This window comes from Triticum urartu, chromosome 4A, assembly GCF_056163025.1.
Source record: "Triticum urartu cultivar PI428250 chromosome 4A, HENAU_Tu73, whole genome shotgun sequence".
Classification (NCBI taxonomy): Eukaryota; Viridiplantae; Streptophyta; class Magnoliopsida; order Poales; family Poaceae; genus Triticum; species Triticum urartu.
In genome coordinates, this window is record NC_141876.1 from 85,814,614 (window position 1) to 85,831,612 (window position 16,999).

At 41.6% G+C, this 16,999-nt stretch overlaps 1 long non-coding RNA gene across 6 annotated transcripts; it reads right to left on the reverse strand.

Moving 5' to 3' along the window:
* Positions 1 to 4,647: 4,647 nt before the first annotated feature.
* LOC147974896 (uncharacterized) lies at positions 4,648 to 10,166 on the reverse strand. 6 transcript variants are annotated; one of them, XR_015600395.1, is made up of 7 exons: positions 9,739 to 10,165; positions 8,491 to 9,566; positions 8,237 to 8,288; positions 8,105 to 8,161; positions 6,427 to 6,485; positions 6,128 to 6,186; positions 5,609 to 5,857 (listed from the first exon to the last, which is right to left on the reverse strand). It is a non-coding gene; the product is annotated as an uncharacterized LOC147974896 (long non-coding RNA). The 6 variants fall into 6 exon arrangements; XR_015600398.1 differs by having other exon boundaries at positions 6,419 to 6,485; XR_015600400.1 differs by lacking the exon at positions 5,609 to 5,857 and adding an exon at positions 4,648 to 4,791 and having other exon boundaries at positions 6,427 to 8,161; positions 9,739 to 10,166.
* Between the last annotated feature and the right edge of the window lie 6,833 nt (positions 10,167 to 16,999).

A 16,999-nucleotide genomic window follows, 5' to 3' on the forward strand; every position in this document is an offset into this window, starting at 1 on the left:
ACCTACAAAGTACTTATAGTTTCATACTTGTTCTAGGTAAAGCGAACGTCATGCGTGCATAGAGTTGTATCGGTGGTCGATAGAACTTGAGGGAATATTTGTTCTACCTTTAGCTCCTCGTTGGGTTCGACACTCTTACTTATCGCAAACTGTTGCGATCCCCTATACTTGTGGGTTATCACTATACTAGTGATTGCTTGAGTTTATCCCTCTACATCATGTCATCTTACTTAAAGGGTTACTCTATTCTTATGAACTTAATACTCTAGATGCATGCTGGATAGCGGTTGATGTGTTGAGTAACAGTAGTAGATGCAGAATCATTTCAGTCTACTTGTCACGGATGTGATGCCTATATTCATGATCATTTCCTTAGATGTAACTATGCGAGTTTCTATCAATTGCTCGCAGTAATTTGTTTACCCACCGTATGTTTTCTTTCAAGAGAGAAGCCTCTAGTGAAACCTATGCCCCCTAGGGTCTATTTTCCATCATATATTTTCAGATCTATAAACCAAAAAACCCAAAAATACCTTGCTGCAATTTATTTATACTTACTTTAGTTTTCTCTTTTATTTATCTTTTATACCTATCTTTATCAGATCTCACTCTTGTTCCTGACCATGGAGGGATTGACAACCCGTTTTTCGCGTTGTGTGCAAGTGTTTGTTAGTTTGTGCAGGTGCATATATTGGGGACTTCTTGTGCCTCCTACTGGATTGATACCTTGGTTCTTAACCGAGGGAAATACATATCTCTACTTTGCTGCATCAGCCTTTCCTCTTCAAGGGAAAAAATCAATGCAAGCTCAAGAAGTAGCAGGGTGTCACAAGTTTGTATCAGAGCCAACTACCTATAGGAATCCCCCTTCCAAACTCCTTGGCCGTAGTTGACTCTAGTCATTGCAAAACTTTTACTAACATGGCTATGTGGATTATGGGCCCACATCGCCATTGGGTGGTATTAAGATCTTTTATTCCTCATCTATACTCTGGGACACTAATCTCTCTTCTATTTGGGTTAAATGAAATTGCTAACTTTAACATTAGGATCTCGTAATCACATTCACCCGGAGAGCTGGATTATCTGCAATTACTTCCTTTGAATTAAATTTTGAATAATGTCCACATTGTCATTTGACATCCTTAAACTTATTTATTTCAAATGCATCCCGCATGGCAGATCATGTGCCAGACCATGGCGGTCAACACGCCTGGGTTTCCGGCCATTCTGGTCGACCTCCTGACCCTGCTGGGATATCACTGGTATCCTCAGTACACTGTGTACGAGATCTACCATGAGTTCAACCAGGAGATGTACTACGCCAAGGTTGACATCTATGATCGGTAGAACAACTCCACCCATGAGTTGCACACCTTTGAGGGTGTTGGAGAGACCGCAGAGAGCATCCCCGCTTGAAGGAGACTGGGTTCAAATACTTCCCGTACCCACCAACTGGGGATGATACTAGATGCTACACTACTGTCTGTACCCCTTGCATGAGCCGTCGTTACGACCCTCAGTTTCTGGTTTGGTACATTGAGGTTCTGGATCGCACTGTTCGAGCTCTGACTGTCGAGTTGTACACCATGGGTGCACGCCACTACGACACTCTGACACAGATGCGTCCAGCAGTCAGTGTAGGGAGATACGTCCATTTTGCATCATGTTTTTATATCGATATTTTTATTGCATTATGGGCTGTTATTACACATTATATCACAATACTTATGCATATTCTCTCTTATTTTCCAAGGTTTACATAAAGAGGGAGAATGCTGGTAGTTGGGATTCTAGGCTGGAAAAGGAGCAAATATTAGAGACCTATTCTGCATAGCTCCAAAATTCCTGAAACTTCACAGAAGTCATTTTCAGAATATATATAAAATACTGAGCGCAAGAAGTTCTGGAGGGGGCCACACCCTACCCACAAGGGTGGGGGCGTGCCCTACCCCTTTGGGCGCGCCCCCCTGCCTCATGGGCCCCCTGATGGCCCTCCGATGCCCATCTTCTGCTATATGCACTACAAAAAATACACTTCCGTGATGATACGTGTTTGTCACAGTAGGTCGCTTTTTTTGTCATGCATGTACATCCATGACAAATTGATGACAGAATCAAGATAGTCATACCTGTGCTGTCGTAGAAGTGTTCCATGACATTACCAAAATTATCATCACGGAAGTGTCCACTTCCATGACGATAAATCGCGCGTCACATAAGTGCTTTCGTCAAGGGTGACCGACACGTGGCATCCACCGTAACGGAACGCCGTTAAGCTATCGGGTCGGGTTTTGGATCCGATAACCCGTTAACAGCCCGGACCAATGGGGATTTTCCACGTGTAAAATCATCATTGGCTGGAGGAAACACGTGTCGGCTCATCGTTGGGACAGATGTCATCCACTCATTGGATAGAAGGCGCCTATGATACGTCGACACGTGGCACGGCCCAACAGAGGCCCATGGTCAAAAGGTGGCAGGCCAGCCCATGGAAAGCCTGTTAATGGCCTGTTCGCATATAGCCCATTTACAACCCGCTAACCCAAGGCCCGTTATGCCCTATCCGAATTAGGCCGAGTAGCGTCATCTGGGCCATCCAATATGATTCCAGCCCGTTTTCACTCCTGGCCCATGTATGGCCCATGACGTCTTTTGGCCCATATGAGGCCCTATGTAACTCTTGGCCTATTAAAGGCCCGTGGTGAAACTGGCCCGTAATGAACAGTGTATCACTTTATACCCATTAACGGCCCGTTATTCCGTTGGGCCATTTCTAGCCCATGTTATCTTTCGGCCTTCTCAGAGCCCATTTATTCGTGGGCTCATTTCCAGCATTCGTTTACTTACGGCCCGTTACTGTCATTTTCTGCTTGTGGGCCAAATTCAGCCCGTGGTTACAGTCGGCCTGTTTGTGGTCCATTAATACGTTGGGCCATTTTCATAGCGTCATCAAATACGGCCTATTAACGATGGCCCGTTTACGGCCATAATGCGGCCTGTTATTGGCCCATGTTTGACCAATCGATCATACGTCCCATATAAGGCTCATTGATGATACGACCCGTAGAAGGCCCATTGTTTCTACGGCCCGTCGAAAGCCCATTGTTTCTACGGCCCGTAGAAGGCCTATTGTTTCTACGGCCCATAGAAGGCCCACTGTTTCTACGGCCCGTAGGAGGCCCAGTGTCACTACAGTAAATATTAGCCCATGGTTATTGTGGCCTAGTTTTAAAAAATAGGTTATTGCAGCCACTAGCAAACCGCGGAAAAAGAGCTGCACTGACTACAAGCAAACAAATAAACAAGACAACAAGGAAATAAATAAGCAAGCAACTTATGCTAGGCTATCACGGCTATTACACATATTACATCCACTGGGCATCAAAGTTCACCACCAGTGCAAATATAGGGAACAAAGCAGCATATAAACGCCGTAGCGAAACAAGTCCAGAACTGAAACCACTTCAGTAGAGTTCAAGAAACAATATCTTGGGTACCCATAATGCTAGCAAGATGCTTAGCAAGCTTATTAACTTTCTCTTGTTTGGCGCTTAAATCCTCCAGCGCTTGCTGTTGCACAAGAAAGGACTGGTGTTTATCAGCCACAGTAACTTGCTGTTCGAGTTACTGGCCAGTACCGCTGGCACAAGCGCTTGTAGCTGGCCAGTACCGCTGTCCTGTTCAAGAACCCCCTCCAATTCAAATGGCCGATAAACAAGAAAAGAAATTGAACATACAGACATTGTATGATAGACAGATGTGGTAATTCACATATATGTTGTCTAACCAAACAGGACAACATGACACAGTTTCACATATATGATGCCTAACTAAACAGGATAGCATGACACAGTTTCAGATATATGATGGATAACTTAACAGGATATAATGGCATAATTCAACATATGATGAGTACCTAAACAGGATGACATGACACAACTATATGATGTCTTTCTAAAATAGGTTGGGATGAAATAATTCACATACATGTTGTCTAAGTATACAGGATGGCATGATATAATTGACATAATTGATTCATATACTAAGCAACTGGCACTCGCATGTATGATCTCTAAACTAAGCAGATAGAATTCAATATTGTGCATATGCTGTCTAAACTAAGCAATGCAAGACACCATATGCATCATATGAGAAATATAAACATTGCAACTTAGAGCATACACCTCAGGTGGGATATAGGACTGGTCATCTGTCTCTGAATCCTCCTCTGAGGAGCTCCCTGTAACCATCGAGATATATACTTCAACAGGTACCATTGCCTGCTCTGAAGACCTTGTTTTCACTCCAGATTTTTCCATAACCGGCTCAAATGGCTGATACACATGAAGAGTAGTTCAATATACACAGATTGTCGACAAATGGAATACGTAATGAAAAAAAAGATGGCATGAGATAATTCACATATATGATGCCTGGCTCCATGGCGGTGCATAATTCACATATATGATAACTGGCTGAAAAACATGGCATTGCATAATTCACATATCTGATATAGAAAGCAAACAGGAGGCATTCACACAAAGCATGTCTAATCTAAGCAGATGGCATGACAATGCAAGATACCATATGCATGATATGAGCAATATAACCCAGCCAAGTTAGAGCATGCACCTCGGGGGGGGGGGGGGAATACGACTAGTCATCTCTCTCTGAATCCTCCTCTGAGGAGCTATCTGTAACCAGCAAGAAATCTGCATCGACAGGTAGCACTGACTGCTCAGAAGACCTTGTTTTCACTCCAGATTTTCCCATGACCGACTCAAATGGCTGATGCATAGGAAGAGTAGATGAATGTATAAACATTGTTGACAAATGGAATACATAATGGAAAAAATATGGCATGATACAATTCACATATACGATGACTGGCTAAACAGGATGGCGCTGCATGATTCACGTATATGATGCCTGGCTAAAGAAGATGGCATTGCATAATTCCCATATACTACCACATACGGATGTATATAGACACATTTTAGAGTGTAGATTCACTCATTTTGTTCCGTATGTAGTCACTTGTTGAAATCTCTAATAAGACAAATAGTTAGGAATGATGGGAGTATGATATAGAAACCAAACAGGTGGCATTCACACAAAGCAAATCTAAACCAAGCTGATGACATATAAGATGTATAATGTAAGCAATGCAAGGCGCCATATGCATGATATGACCAACATCAGCATGCCAGGTTAGAGCAAACACCTCAGGTGGTAAACATGCGTGATCGCACTACACCACAACACTAATGCAAGGACAGAATAACTGCCGAGAGAAGTAACCTAGAATGGCAGGCAAACTGCCGGGAATGGTTTTCTCTCGGCAGATAGAACTGCCACAAGAACGACTGCCGGGGATTATAATTCCCGGCAGATAAAGATCTCCCGGCAGTTTGTATGCCGTCATGTTCCAATTTCTCCCGGCAGACTTGTTCTCCCGGCAGTTAATTGTTTTCCCGGCAGATAATATGCCACTGGTACCATATACCCCAATCTATATTATTATTACACTTTAGTATTGCATTTCTTCATTTATTTTACATTTAGATACACACTGACGAGGCATCCATTGAAATAAACCAGAAGGAATCTGCACAAGTACTTCACATTCATATTATAAATTCTGTTCATCAAACATTTACAAGGTTATAATATATGCAATTCACTGATTACATGTGAAGAATTACATCATAATTTAGTATGTGCAGTTTCAAGACGTCCAAGTTGTACAGAATGGAAAATGCACAAAGAGTAAAGCTTGTAAGGTCTTCTAGGTGAGCTCAGAGCATATGGTTACGGCAAGGTATCTTAACCCGTCTTCAGGAACATTTCCAACCTAGACAGTAAGAAAAATTGAAAAATACATGTATAATAAAACATTATCTGCATTACATTGATTTACAACACTCAAAAGAGTCTATTGAGTGCACTATTCCTGTTTTATAAGACATATGTCTACAACATCAAGAGAATTTCTAATCAAATTTCCTTTCAAGGCATCAAGTGAATATTCAATTTAATAGGAAAATAAAAAATGTCAGCAGTTTCATGCATTGACACATAAATTAAGCACATCTAGTTCACCACAATTACATCATATGATTACCTATGATATAAATTTTAGTTTCCTGTATGTGAAGATTCCATAGAACACCGTCCAAAAAACTGCACATAAGATAAAATAGGAAGTGATTAAAGGAAGTGACATCCACAACTTGTATGAATTTTTGACATCATAGGATCTTGTATTTTGGTATAAACACACAAAGAATCTAGTTCAAGATATGAAATAGTTTCATCCTATGGAAAACAGCAAAACTCAAACATTTTTCTAGCACAAACATGACAGTTGTATAGAAACCAAAATGTTTGGTGTTATGTTGAAGTGGTTTACAACATTATTACTAGTCTTTTGGGCTCCCAGTCACATGTGTCAATGTTCTTATCCAATGTACTAGCACTTTCTGCAAAACAAATAGAACAAGTTAGATGTCACAAAGATGGTGTTGTTTCCAGTCTTACATGGTCAATCAGTTGGAAAACATATATGCAGAACACCTATTTAATCACAAATTGAGTGGCCCGAGACATGCAACAAAATAGATGCGTCGTTGACAGAACACCTGTTTCTACTAGTATTGATTTTAGACTTCCAATGTGTATCTATAGCAAGATTCCTGTTGAGTACAAAATATTGAACAGTAATGCCAGGTCTAACCACTTTACACATGGAAAGGTACATTTCTCCTAAACAATGCAAGCCGGTTATAACTTAATTAGTCTATGAAAGATGATGCAGGACCATAGAGATAATCCAGGATGTGATTCCATTTTGCTTGTCTTAACGAAAAAGGAGCATTAGATCAAGGAAAAAGAAGTATTGGACTATGCGTAGGAATACAAGTGAAGGCAACACCTATGCTATTCATAAATGATTCTACGACTGGCAAACCAAGACACTGTTTCAAGTACTTGCCCAATAACAAAAGACTAAGCTTTAGAATACACAGGACATGCAAAAGCTTAGTTCCTGGACACATGCGCACACTGGACATGTAAAAGGTTCCACTAATTGTATGCATAAAAAGGCTATGCACATTCAGGACAAGCATAGTTTGTATCTTTACTGCAGTTTCATTTGCATGAAGCACATAGGAAACAAAATTCTAAATAAAGTTTCAATGTTCTGAAATAGCAACAAGCATGTATCCGAAAGCAAAATACTAAATCCAAGACTTAACTACCAAGATAAACAGCCGCCCACACCTCACCCACGCTAATATGCAATGGTATCTATCTATTATATACTAAAAGGAAAATAGGGATCAAGAATAGAGGATTTACTAGAAATTCTCACATTAATTAGACACATCGGACCGTTAGTTTGGTGGACCCTCCATTAATGAGTAAATTACGACCATTAGAAAGGCGGACCCACACCAATTTTGATGTATGATGTCCTGGACTTGAACTCTTGATTAGTTCGGTAGATAAAAAGAGATCATTTTTAACTCTGCTTGCGTGACAACAAAACAGTGGTGTCCGTGGTTATCCAGGAAATAAAAGAGCAGCGTCCCATAGAAAAAAGCAGTGGCAACTATGTTCATTCACAAAGGGAAAAAAACAGCGGCAAGGGCATGGTCAACATGCCATATCGTGGGCGTTGTAGGCGGTGAACTTCGATCAAAAAGGAAAAGAAAAGAAGGAAGCAACGGCTCGCTCAATACAGCATGCCGTGGGCATAGTAGGCGGGCACTCATCACGGCTCATAGTTGCATACTCCTGTTGAGGTCCGACCCCACTGAAGAACGCATGATAATCACACGATGCGCCGATGTGCAGCATGAACACACTCCAGACCCTCGATGCCCAAGATAAAGAAACACTAGCAGAAGAAATCAGAATTCCAGGTAGAATAAGCATAATATCTCCTTTAAATATCAATTATCGAGGTCAACTATCATAGAATGGATGTCAGTTCCATTATTACTTTTATGAAGCAAATCAGGCAGTCCTTTCTATATGAGAACAATCTCATTCTGATATCCATGAATTCAGAAAAGCACCCAAAGATATGACTTGCCATATTTTTCTCCCAGTAGAAACAATTCATCTCAAGCAATACCCCAACCTGCAATAGCTACAACAAAGACAATGTTTTTTTAGAAGCAAATCCCAGTGATAAGAAAGTTAAATACGTGAGGTAAGCACATACCATCATCTTCCACTTTAATGTAACATCCTCTGACATTTACTGAAACATCGATCTGAAATAGGTATAGGTATATACAAAATGTCAATACATGAGGTAAGCATATATCCTTTTTTTCGAATGCGAAAGTGATAACCAGTATAGAAAATACAAGCAGAAATGTGGATTGTTTGGCATTTATTTTCCAGTAAAAAGCAATACCTATCCAGATCAGTATAGCATATAGAGATTATTTTTCCTACATGTGAAAGGAATACCTTTTAATCATTTGTGTCGCTGCTATTATATGCCAACTCCTCAACGACCCTTAGGAGGTCAGACAATATAATGCTTGAGTGCAAGGAGCTGTGGACTCTTTTCGGCAAGCGTTTAATGCTATGCATCGACGTGTTCTTGTAAAAAAAGAGCTTAGATCAACCAATGGTTAAGAATAAAGTGTACCGAAGCAGGCAGCGTCAAAAAATTATTCCAGGAACTTCAGAAAATTAACTAACTTGTTGGTATGCTACTTCATCAAGTGAGGACTGATCATGATGTGAGATTACAGTTGCGGTTCCATTATTAAGGCATGGTTCATAGGAAATGTGCGTGTAGACAACCAACCAACAAGGTAAGAAACATATTGTTTTTCTTTCCTCTGTATCATAAGATACATATCATTCAGGCTGCAACTCAAAAAATCAACCCCTCCTCACAAGCAAACCACCCTTGCAGGGCTTCTATTATCTGGTGCAGATGCCCTGCATGGTCCAACAAGCCCAATTTAGTGCAGTGTGTGATAGCCTGATGGCAGTGCCAGCCACTTACGACATTCCTTTCTACAATTATTTTCTGCCCAGTGCAATGTTTCATGCAGGTTGAGAATTCAGATAGGGCACCACTGAACTGCTATGAAACAATTCGATAGATGATAAATCAGGGAAGTAAAAGTAGTTAATTTTGTAGAGCAATTTTCAATATCAAATCAGCACTCATGTCTATAATTTAGTTCTTGTAGATGCTAGCACAAGAAACTTTCTAGAGTTGTATACAGTCAGCCATTAGTGAGTAAACTTTCTCAAGCTGTGAAACACTTGCCTTCAGTTGTGCAATGTCTGAACCTGAATAAACAAAGACCCGTCCACATCGCTAAAATTGGATGGATAGAAGAACATTACATTTTACAAATCATAGGCACATATACATGCATATTAACTTATTAAGATAAGAAAATGAAATACAAGAGTACGTGTACAATAACCTGGCTGATAGCCTTTGCAAATCATGAGCATTATGAATTCCAAACAAACCTACAACTGCTAGAACCAATCCCCAATCCTTTCACTGGTAGCACCTGCATCAATTTAGTAGCAAAATAAAAAATAAGTAGCAATAAGAAAGACTTGGAGCCAAGTAGTGACTCAGTGGAAGGTAGGGAAAATGTGCAGCAAGGAGAAGATAAGGCGAAGCATCTTGTGAGTTTTCATCGAGCAGAAAAGGAGAGCTTCTTTGTATAGAAAGCACACCTGCATCGCGTTTCCTCCATGACAGATCTGAGCACCATGTTGTACTAGCGTATTGGGGAGCAGACACCGCGCTCGTCGTCAGGGTGGTGGGAGACGTGGTGGGGAGCAAGGCGACGTCGACCTCGACGCACCGGACCCGTTGACCAGCCCTTGTGGCGGTGCCGAAGGGAGCGAAACCAGAGGCGTGTGGAGGGAGGCGAGGTTGACCTCTACGCAGCGGCGTCATCGATATGGGTGGGGGTCGCACAGGTCGGCGGAGGGAGTCGATGGTGGAGGGCGCGTTCGAGGGCAGAGGGGTCGGTGGTGGAGGGCGCGGTCGAGGGCAGAGGGAGTGTCAGCGGCGGCGGCGGCGGTGGAGGAGGAGGGATCTCGAGGGTTCGATTTGGGGAAGAACTCGTTGGGGACGGCGGCTAGGTCTTTTGAGCAAAAAAAATAATCTTTTTTTAAAGTTTTCAGTCTATCGCGCGTTCCCGCGCCACCACACGTTTGGGCCCAATTGTTTTTGGTCTCGCGCCATGGACAGCCCGGCAGATAGTGGGCCAGGGTTTAATTGTGCCGGCAGATTCGATGCCCTGAAACGTGGACAACATTTCCGGCAGTGCACATGCCCTTGGTTCTCAAGTTCTCCCGACAGTTTTACTACCCTTAAGTATTTCTGCTGGCAGTAACTAGATTCCCGGCAGATATTTTGCCCTTGTTCTACTATTTCTCCCGGCAGTTAATTGCCCCTAATTAAGTGTTGTGGTGTAGTGTCGGCTCCTTCTGAATCTCCATCTGAACAGTTATCTTCCTCTGGAATACAATCTGGAAATGCAGGAGGGGGGTGCACTTCGCCCACCATGGAGTGGCGTCTGCATGACATTATATTCGCACGCAATAGTCTTCTCTTTTTCTCTACATGTTCAGTACGATTGTGTACAATATCTGACATGCATAATAAAAAAAATAGTTAGATTTTGTAAGGCCTAAGGGGTGCATGCAAAAATCAAGACTGATGGTAGCAAACGAGTGGATGGATCCAAAACTAATGATAGCAGGTAGATTATAGCTTCAGTTTAAAAAGATAGACAATGGATCATCTATTGTTTGTTGCCCACCCAACATGAACCACATAGAAGACCCATATGAACCAGATAGTAGACAGATACTATTCGTTGCTGGCTCGATATGAGACCCATGGGCAATTCAAAACTCAAGATTGAACGATAAAGTGGCAGGTAATAATAACCGATGTATAACATAAGCAAACACGAAAGACTGCGACCTCTCTTCCGGAACTGTGTAGTCCTCAGGTTCATCTGCTCAAGTCGATGATGGTAATGCAGTTGGCGTGGCTGCCGGCAACGGGGAAGATGATCTGAGGCGGCGAAAGGAAGTCTGCAGGGGGGATCTCTGCTGCAGTGAACGCTTCTGTCGATGGTGCACCTCAGGTGGGGTGGATGACGGCATGGCAGGAGCAGGACATAACACACAGAGTTTTCTTTGACGCCTATCTGAAAATGAAGTAAATCTGTAAGGGCTCCTTAGAATTGGAGGATTCTATAAACGCAGGGACAGGAAAAACACAAGAATAGGATAGGAATGCACGTGCAAAACAGAGCATTTGGAAACATAGGATTTCAGTCAACCTGGGTGTTTGGCTCACATGAATTGGAAGAACAGAGGAATGGAGAAACAAAGTGATGTGACGAGTGTACAACCTCTTTGGCATAGCCTTGTGGACCTCAGCATCATTGGGTACGTGGAGGATGGTGATGATGCTGGTGTGACTGTCAAAGGCGAGGAAGAAGATCCGAGGCCTCTGGAAACAACGCCGAGGGTACTGCTGCGCTGTGATGGACGGTTCTGTCGTTGGAGCAGCTCCGCTAGGGTGTACGGCGACGAGGCTGAAGCATGACAAGACAGACAACGTTAATCTGAAGTGGGACCCTAATATCATCTGCAATAGATGATGTAAAATACATCACCAAAAAGTGCTAGATGTAAAACGCATCAGCCGCGCCACGACTGCTCCGACAGATGCTGTAAGTACTGTTCACTCTGAACTTAACTGAAGAAAATGAACTTCATAGTCAAAACTGAATTTTACTGTCGAAACTGAATGAACTAGTAACAGAGCATTGTAATAGATGTTTAGGGCGTTCGAGCACTAGTAGTAGAGAAGTAGTGATCTAAATCAGCAGACGCTCGAGGAGGGAACGCACTAGCAGAGAGCAAGTCGTGCAGTAGCACTGCGAGCGAGTGCTAAAGAAGCAACTCCTGTAGCTGTCGGAGGTCGTGCAGCAGTAGCAGCAGCACCGCAAGCGAGAGCAAGAGCAGAGCAGCAGCACGAATGAAAGCAGGAGCAGTGCAGCAGCGCGACCGACAACAAGAACAAAGCCGCAACGCAAGCGAGAGCCGGAGCAGCTGCAGCTAGTGCCGTTGTGGAAGTCGCCGCTGAGGAAGCAACGACATGGGGGAGAGACGCCATGGATGATGTGGCCGGCGACGGCGCCATCGATGGAGACACGCCATGTCTGCTCGGTATCGAGCACCGGCAGCCCCGTGAGATCGAATAAAAGATAAAATGCAGCAGTGAGTGCAGAACCTCCTTGGTGGCGCCGAGTTGGCCTCGGCTTCATCGGAGGAATTGGTGAGGGTGTTGCGGTTCCGGTGGGGTAGGTCAAGACGGCGCTGTGGGGATTGAGGTGGCGCGATAGACGAGGCGAACGTCGGGGTAGCTCCTTGGAGGTGGAGGACGGGCGGCTGATCCGGCGGGACGATGAGATCGACAACGGATCCTCATCCGGTGCGGTGGATGAGGGACGGCGAGCTATTGCGGTGGACGATGTAGTCGGGGAAGAGTCTCCGGCTGGGCAGCGGTCGGGAGGCCGACGGAGGAGCGTGGGGTTTCGCGGTTTTTGGCGGCCTCAGTGTACGAATGGGGGGGCGAAGGGGGAGGGGTGAGCCAAGCTTAGGGACGCGCTTGTCCAAAATGTAGGGTAAGTTACCAGCGTACCCCCACCGGTTTTGACACCATGACGTGGAACTTCATGCCATCTTTTATCCTTTTCTTTAAACAACTTGGCATTCTCAAAGTCTTGGGTTCTCCATTCATCAACTGAGCTTATGTCAAATAACCTCTTCTCACCGGCAAGTTTGAAATCATAATTGAGCTCTTTAATAGCCCAATATGCCTTATGTTCTAGTTCAAGAGGTAAGTGACAAGCCTTTCCATAAACCATTTTATAAGGAGACATACCCATAGGATTCTTATAAGGAGTTCTATAAGCCCATAATGCATCATCAAGTTTCTTAGACCAATTCTTTCTAGATCTATTAACAGTTTTTTGCAAAATTAGTTTAATCTCTTATTGCTCAAGTCTACTTGACCACTAGACTGAGGATGATATGGAGATGCAATTCTATGGTTAACATCATACTTAGCAAGCATTTTACAGAAAACACCATGAATAAAATGTGAACCACCATCAGTCATTAAATATCTAGGGACTCCAAACCTCGGAAAAATAACTTCTTTAAGCATCTTAATAGAAGTTTTATGATCAGCACTACTAGTTGGAATAGCTTCTACCCACTTAGGAACGTAATCAATAGCAACTAAAATATGTGTATACCCATTAGAGAAGGAAAAGGTCCCGTATAACCAAAGCCTCAAACATCAAGTGGTTCAATAACAAGTGAATAATTCATAGGCATTTCCTGACGTCTACTAATATTACCAATTCTTTGGCATTCATCACAAGCCAAGACAAAGTTACTAGCATCCTTGAAGAGAGTGGGCCAATAAAAATCAGATTGCAATACCTGGTGTGCAGTTCTATCTCCAGCATGGTGTCCTCCATAAGACTCAGAGTGGCACTTGCGTAGGATCTGTCCCTGTTCATGCTCAGGTACACAACGTCTAATAACACCATCTACTCCTTTATAAAGGTGTGGGTCATCCCAAAAGTAATGTCTTAAATCATAGAAGTGAAACTAGGTGGTATAAATTTAGCAACAATGTAATTAGCATAATCAGCATGCCATGGAGTATTACGAGAAGCATTTATGACAGCTAATTGTTCATCAAGAAAGCTATCATCAATAGGTAGTGGGTCATCAAGAACATTTTCTAACCTAGACAAGTTGTCAGCAAGGGGGTTCTCAGCTCCCTTTCTATCAATAATATGCAAATCAAATTCTTGTAGCAAGAGAACCCATCTAATAAGTCTAGGTTTAGCATCTTTCTTTTCCATAAGATATTTAATAGCAGCATGATCAGCGTGAATAGTTACTTTGGAATCAACAATATAAGATCTGAACTTATCACAAGCAAAAACAACTGCTAAGGATTCATTTTCAGTAGTAGCATAATTTCTCTGGGCACTGTCTAGAGTTTTACTAGAATAATGAATAACATTTAATTTATTATCAACTCTTTGTCCTAGAACAGCACCAACAGCATAATCAGTAGCATCGCACATAATTTCAAAGGGTAAATTCCAATCGGGTGGCTGAACAATAGGTGCAGAAATCAAGGCTTTCTTGATTACTTCAAATGATTCTACACAATCATCACTAAAAACAAAAGGAACATCTTTTTGCAAGAGATTAGTGAGAGGCCTAGAAATTTTAGAGAAGTCTTTAGTAAACCTCCTATATAAACCAGCATGACCGAGGAAACTTCTTATACCTTTGATATCTTTGGGACACGACATCTTTTGAATAGCATCTACTTTAGCTTTATCAACTTCAATGCCTATTTCAAAAATTTATGCCCCAAGACAATACCTTCATTAACCATAAAGTGGCACTTTTCCCAATTCAAGACAAGATTAGTTTCTTCACATCTTTGCAAAACTCGATCAAGGTAGCTTAAGCAATCATCAAAGGAAGTTCCATAAACAGAGAAATCATCCATGAAAACCTCAACAATCTTATCACAAAAGTCGGAGAATATAGCAGTCATACATCTTTGAAAGGTAGTAGGTGCATTGCATAAACCAGAAGGCATACATCTATAAGCAAAAGTACCGAAAGGGCAAGTAAAAGTGGTCTTTTCTTGGTCCTCTTTTGACACAGGTATTTGAGAGAAACCAATACAACCATCTAGAAAGCAAAAATGTGCATGTTTGGATAATCTTTCTAACATTTGATCAATAAAAGGTAGAGGGTAATGATCTTTCTTAGTAGCTTTGCAAAAATCAATTACCATTCTATAACCTGTAACAATTCTTTGTGGAATCAATTCATTCTTATCATTAGGAACAACGGTAAGACCTCCCTTATTAGGGACACAATGAATGAGACTTACCAAATTCATCAACTCCATACCTCTCAAAAATGATTCATTAATAGGGTTGATCAAGTCTTATTAACAACCACCTTCGATTAGCATGAAACCGAAGAACTTCCGTAAAACACTAAGTTACCTCAACAGGGATATGAATGTCCCCAACAATAAGCATTTCATATTTCTTTTTGATAGTAGGTAGAGGTAGTTGAAAACTTCCAATAGTGATTGTCGGAGATTTTTCGATAACATTAATACCATTCACTTGGATTTGTTTCTTTGGAAAGTGCATCGTATGCTCATTACCATTGATATGAAAAGTGACCTTGCCTTTATTGCAATCAATAAAAGCCCCTACAGTATACAAAAAGGGTCTACCAAGGATAATCGACATGTTGTCGTCCTCGGGCATCTCAAGTATAACAAAGTCAGTTAAGATAGTAACATTAGCAACAACAACAGGCACATCCTCACAAATACCGATAGGTATGGCAGTTCATTTGTCAGCCATTTGCAAAGATATTTCAGTAGGTGTGAATTTATTCAAATCAAGTCTTTTTATATAAACAGAAAGGCATAAAACTAACACCAGCTCCTAAATCACATAAAGAAGTTTTCACATAATTCCTTTTGATGGAGCAAGGTATAGTTGGTATTCCCGGATGTCCAAGTTTTTTAGGTACTCCATCCTTAAAAGTGTAATTAGCAAGCATGGTGGAGATTTCAGCTTCCGGTATTTTTCTCTTATTGGTGATGATGTCTTTCATGTACTTTGCATAAGGATGCATTTTTAGGATATTAGTCAAGCGTGTACGCAAAAATACTGGCCTAATCATTTCAGCAAAGCGCTCAAATTCTTCATCATCTTTCTTTTTAGCTGACTTAGGTGGAAAGGGCATCGGTTTTTGAACCCATGGTTCTCTTTCCTTACCATGTTTTCTAGCAACAAAGTCTCTTTTATCATATCTCTTATTCTTGGGTTGTGGGTTATCAAGATCAATAGTTGGTTCTATTTCAACATCATTGTCTGGTTCTTTCTTATTTGTTTGAGTATCTTCATGGACCTCATCATTATCTTTGTCATTATCATAAGGTGAGTGTTCATTACCAGATTTATTTTCCGCATCAGAAATAGAAACCTCATTAGTAGCATTAGGAGGTTTTTCTATTTCAGGTTCACTAGAAGCATGCAAAGTCCTATTATTTTTTCTTCTTCTTTTTCTTTTTGGAAGGACTAGGTGCATCAGTGTTAATTCTTTGAGAGTCTTGTTCAACTCTTTTAGGGTGTCCCTCAGGATAGAGTGGTTCCTGAGTCATTTTACCTCCCCTAGTTGCTACTCTAACATCAAAGTCATGTATGTTATTGTTCATTTCATCAAGCAATTCTCTTTGAGATCTAGCAACTTCTTCTAGTTGAATTTGAACCATAGAGGCATGCTTTCCTACACCTCTAACATCATTGGTGATTCTAAATAACAAGTCACTCAAGCGAGCAATCATATCAGAATTGTATTTCAATTGTTTCATAACATTTGCATTGAAGTGGTCTTGTTTTCTAATGTAGTTATCAAACTCATAAAGGCATTGACTAGGATGCATATTATAAGGATTATCATTGTCATTGAATTTCATTAAAGAATTTACCTCTACCACCTTAGGTGGTGGTGGTGTTTCAAGCCCATGTATTTCTTCAATACGAGGTAAATTTTTGACATCCTCAGCTTTAATACATTTTTCTTTCATAGATTTCTTTGCCTCTTGCATATCTTCAGGACTAAGATATAAGATACCCCTCTTCTTCGGAGTAGGTTTAAGTGGTGGTTCAGGAAGAGTTGCTACCTCTTGAGCACTGCGTTGGTTTCCCCCGAAGAGGAAGGGATGATGCAGCAAAGTAGCGTAAGTATTTCCCTCAGTTTTTGAGAACCAAGGTATCAATCCAGTAGGAGGCTACGCGCGAGTCCCTCGTACCTGCACAAAAGAAATAAA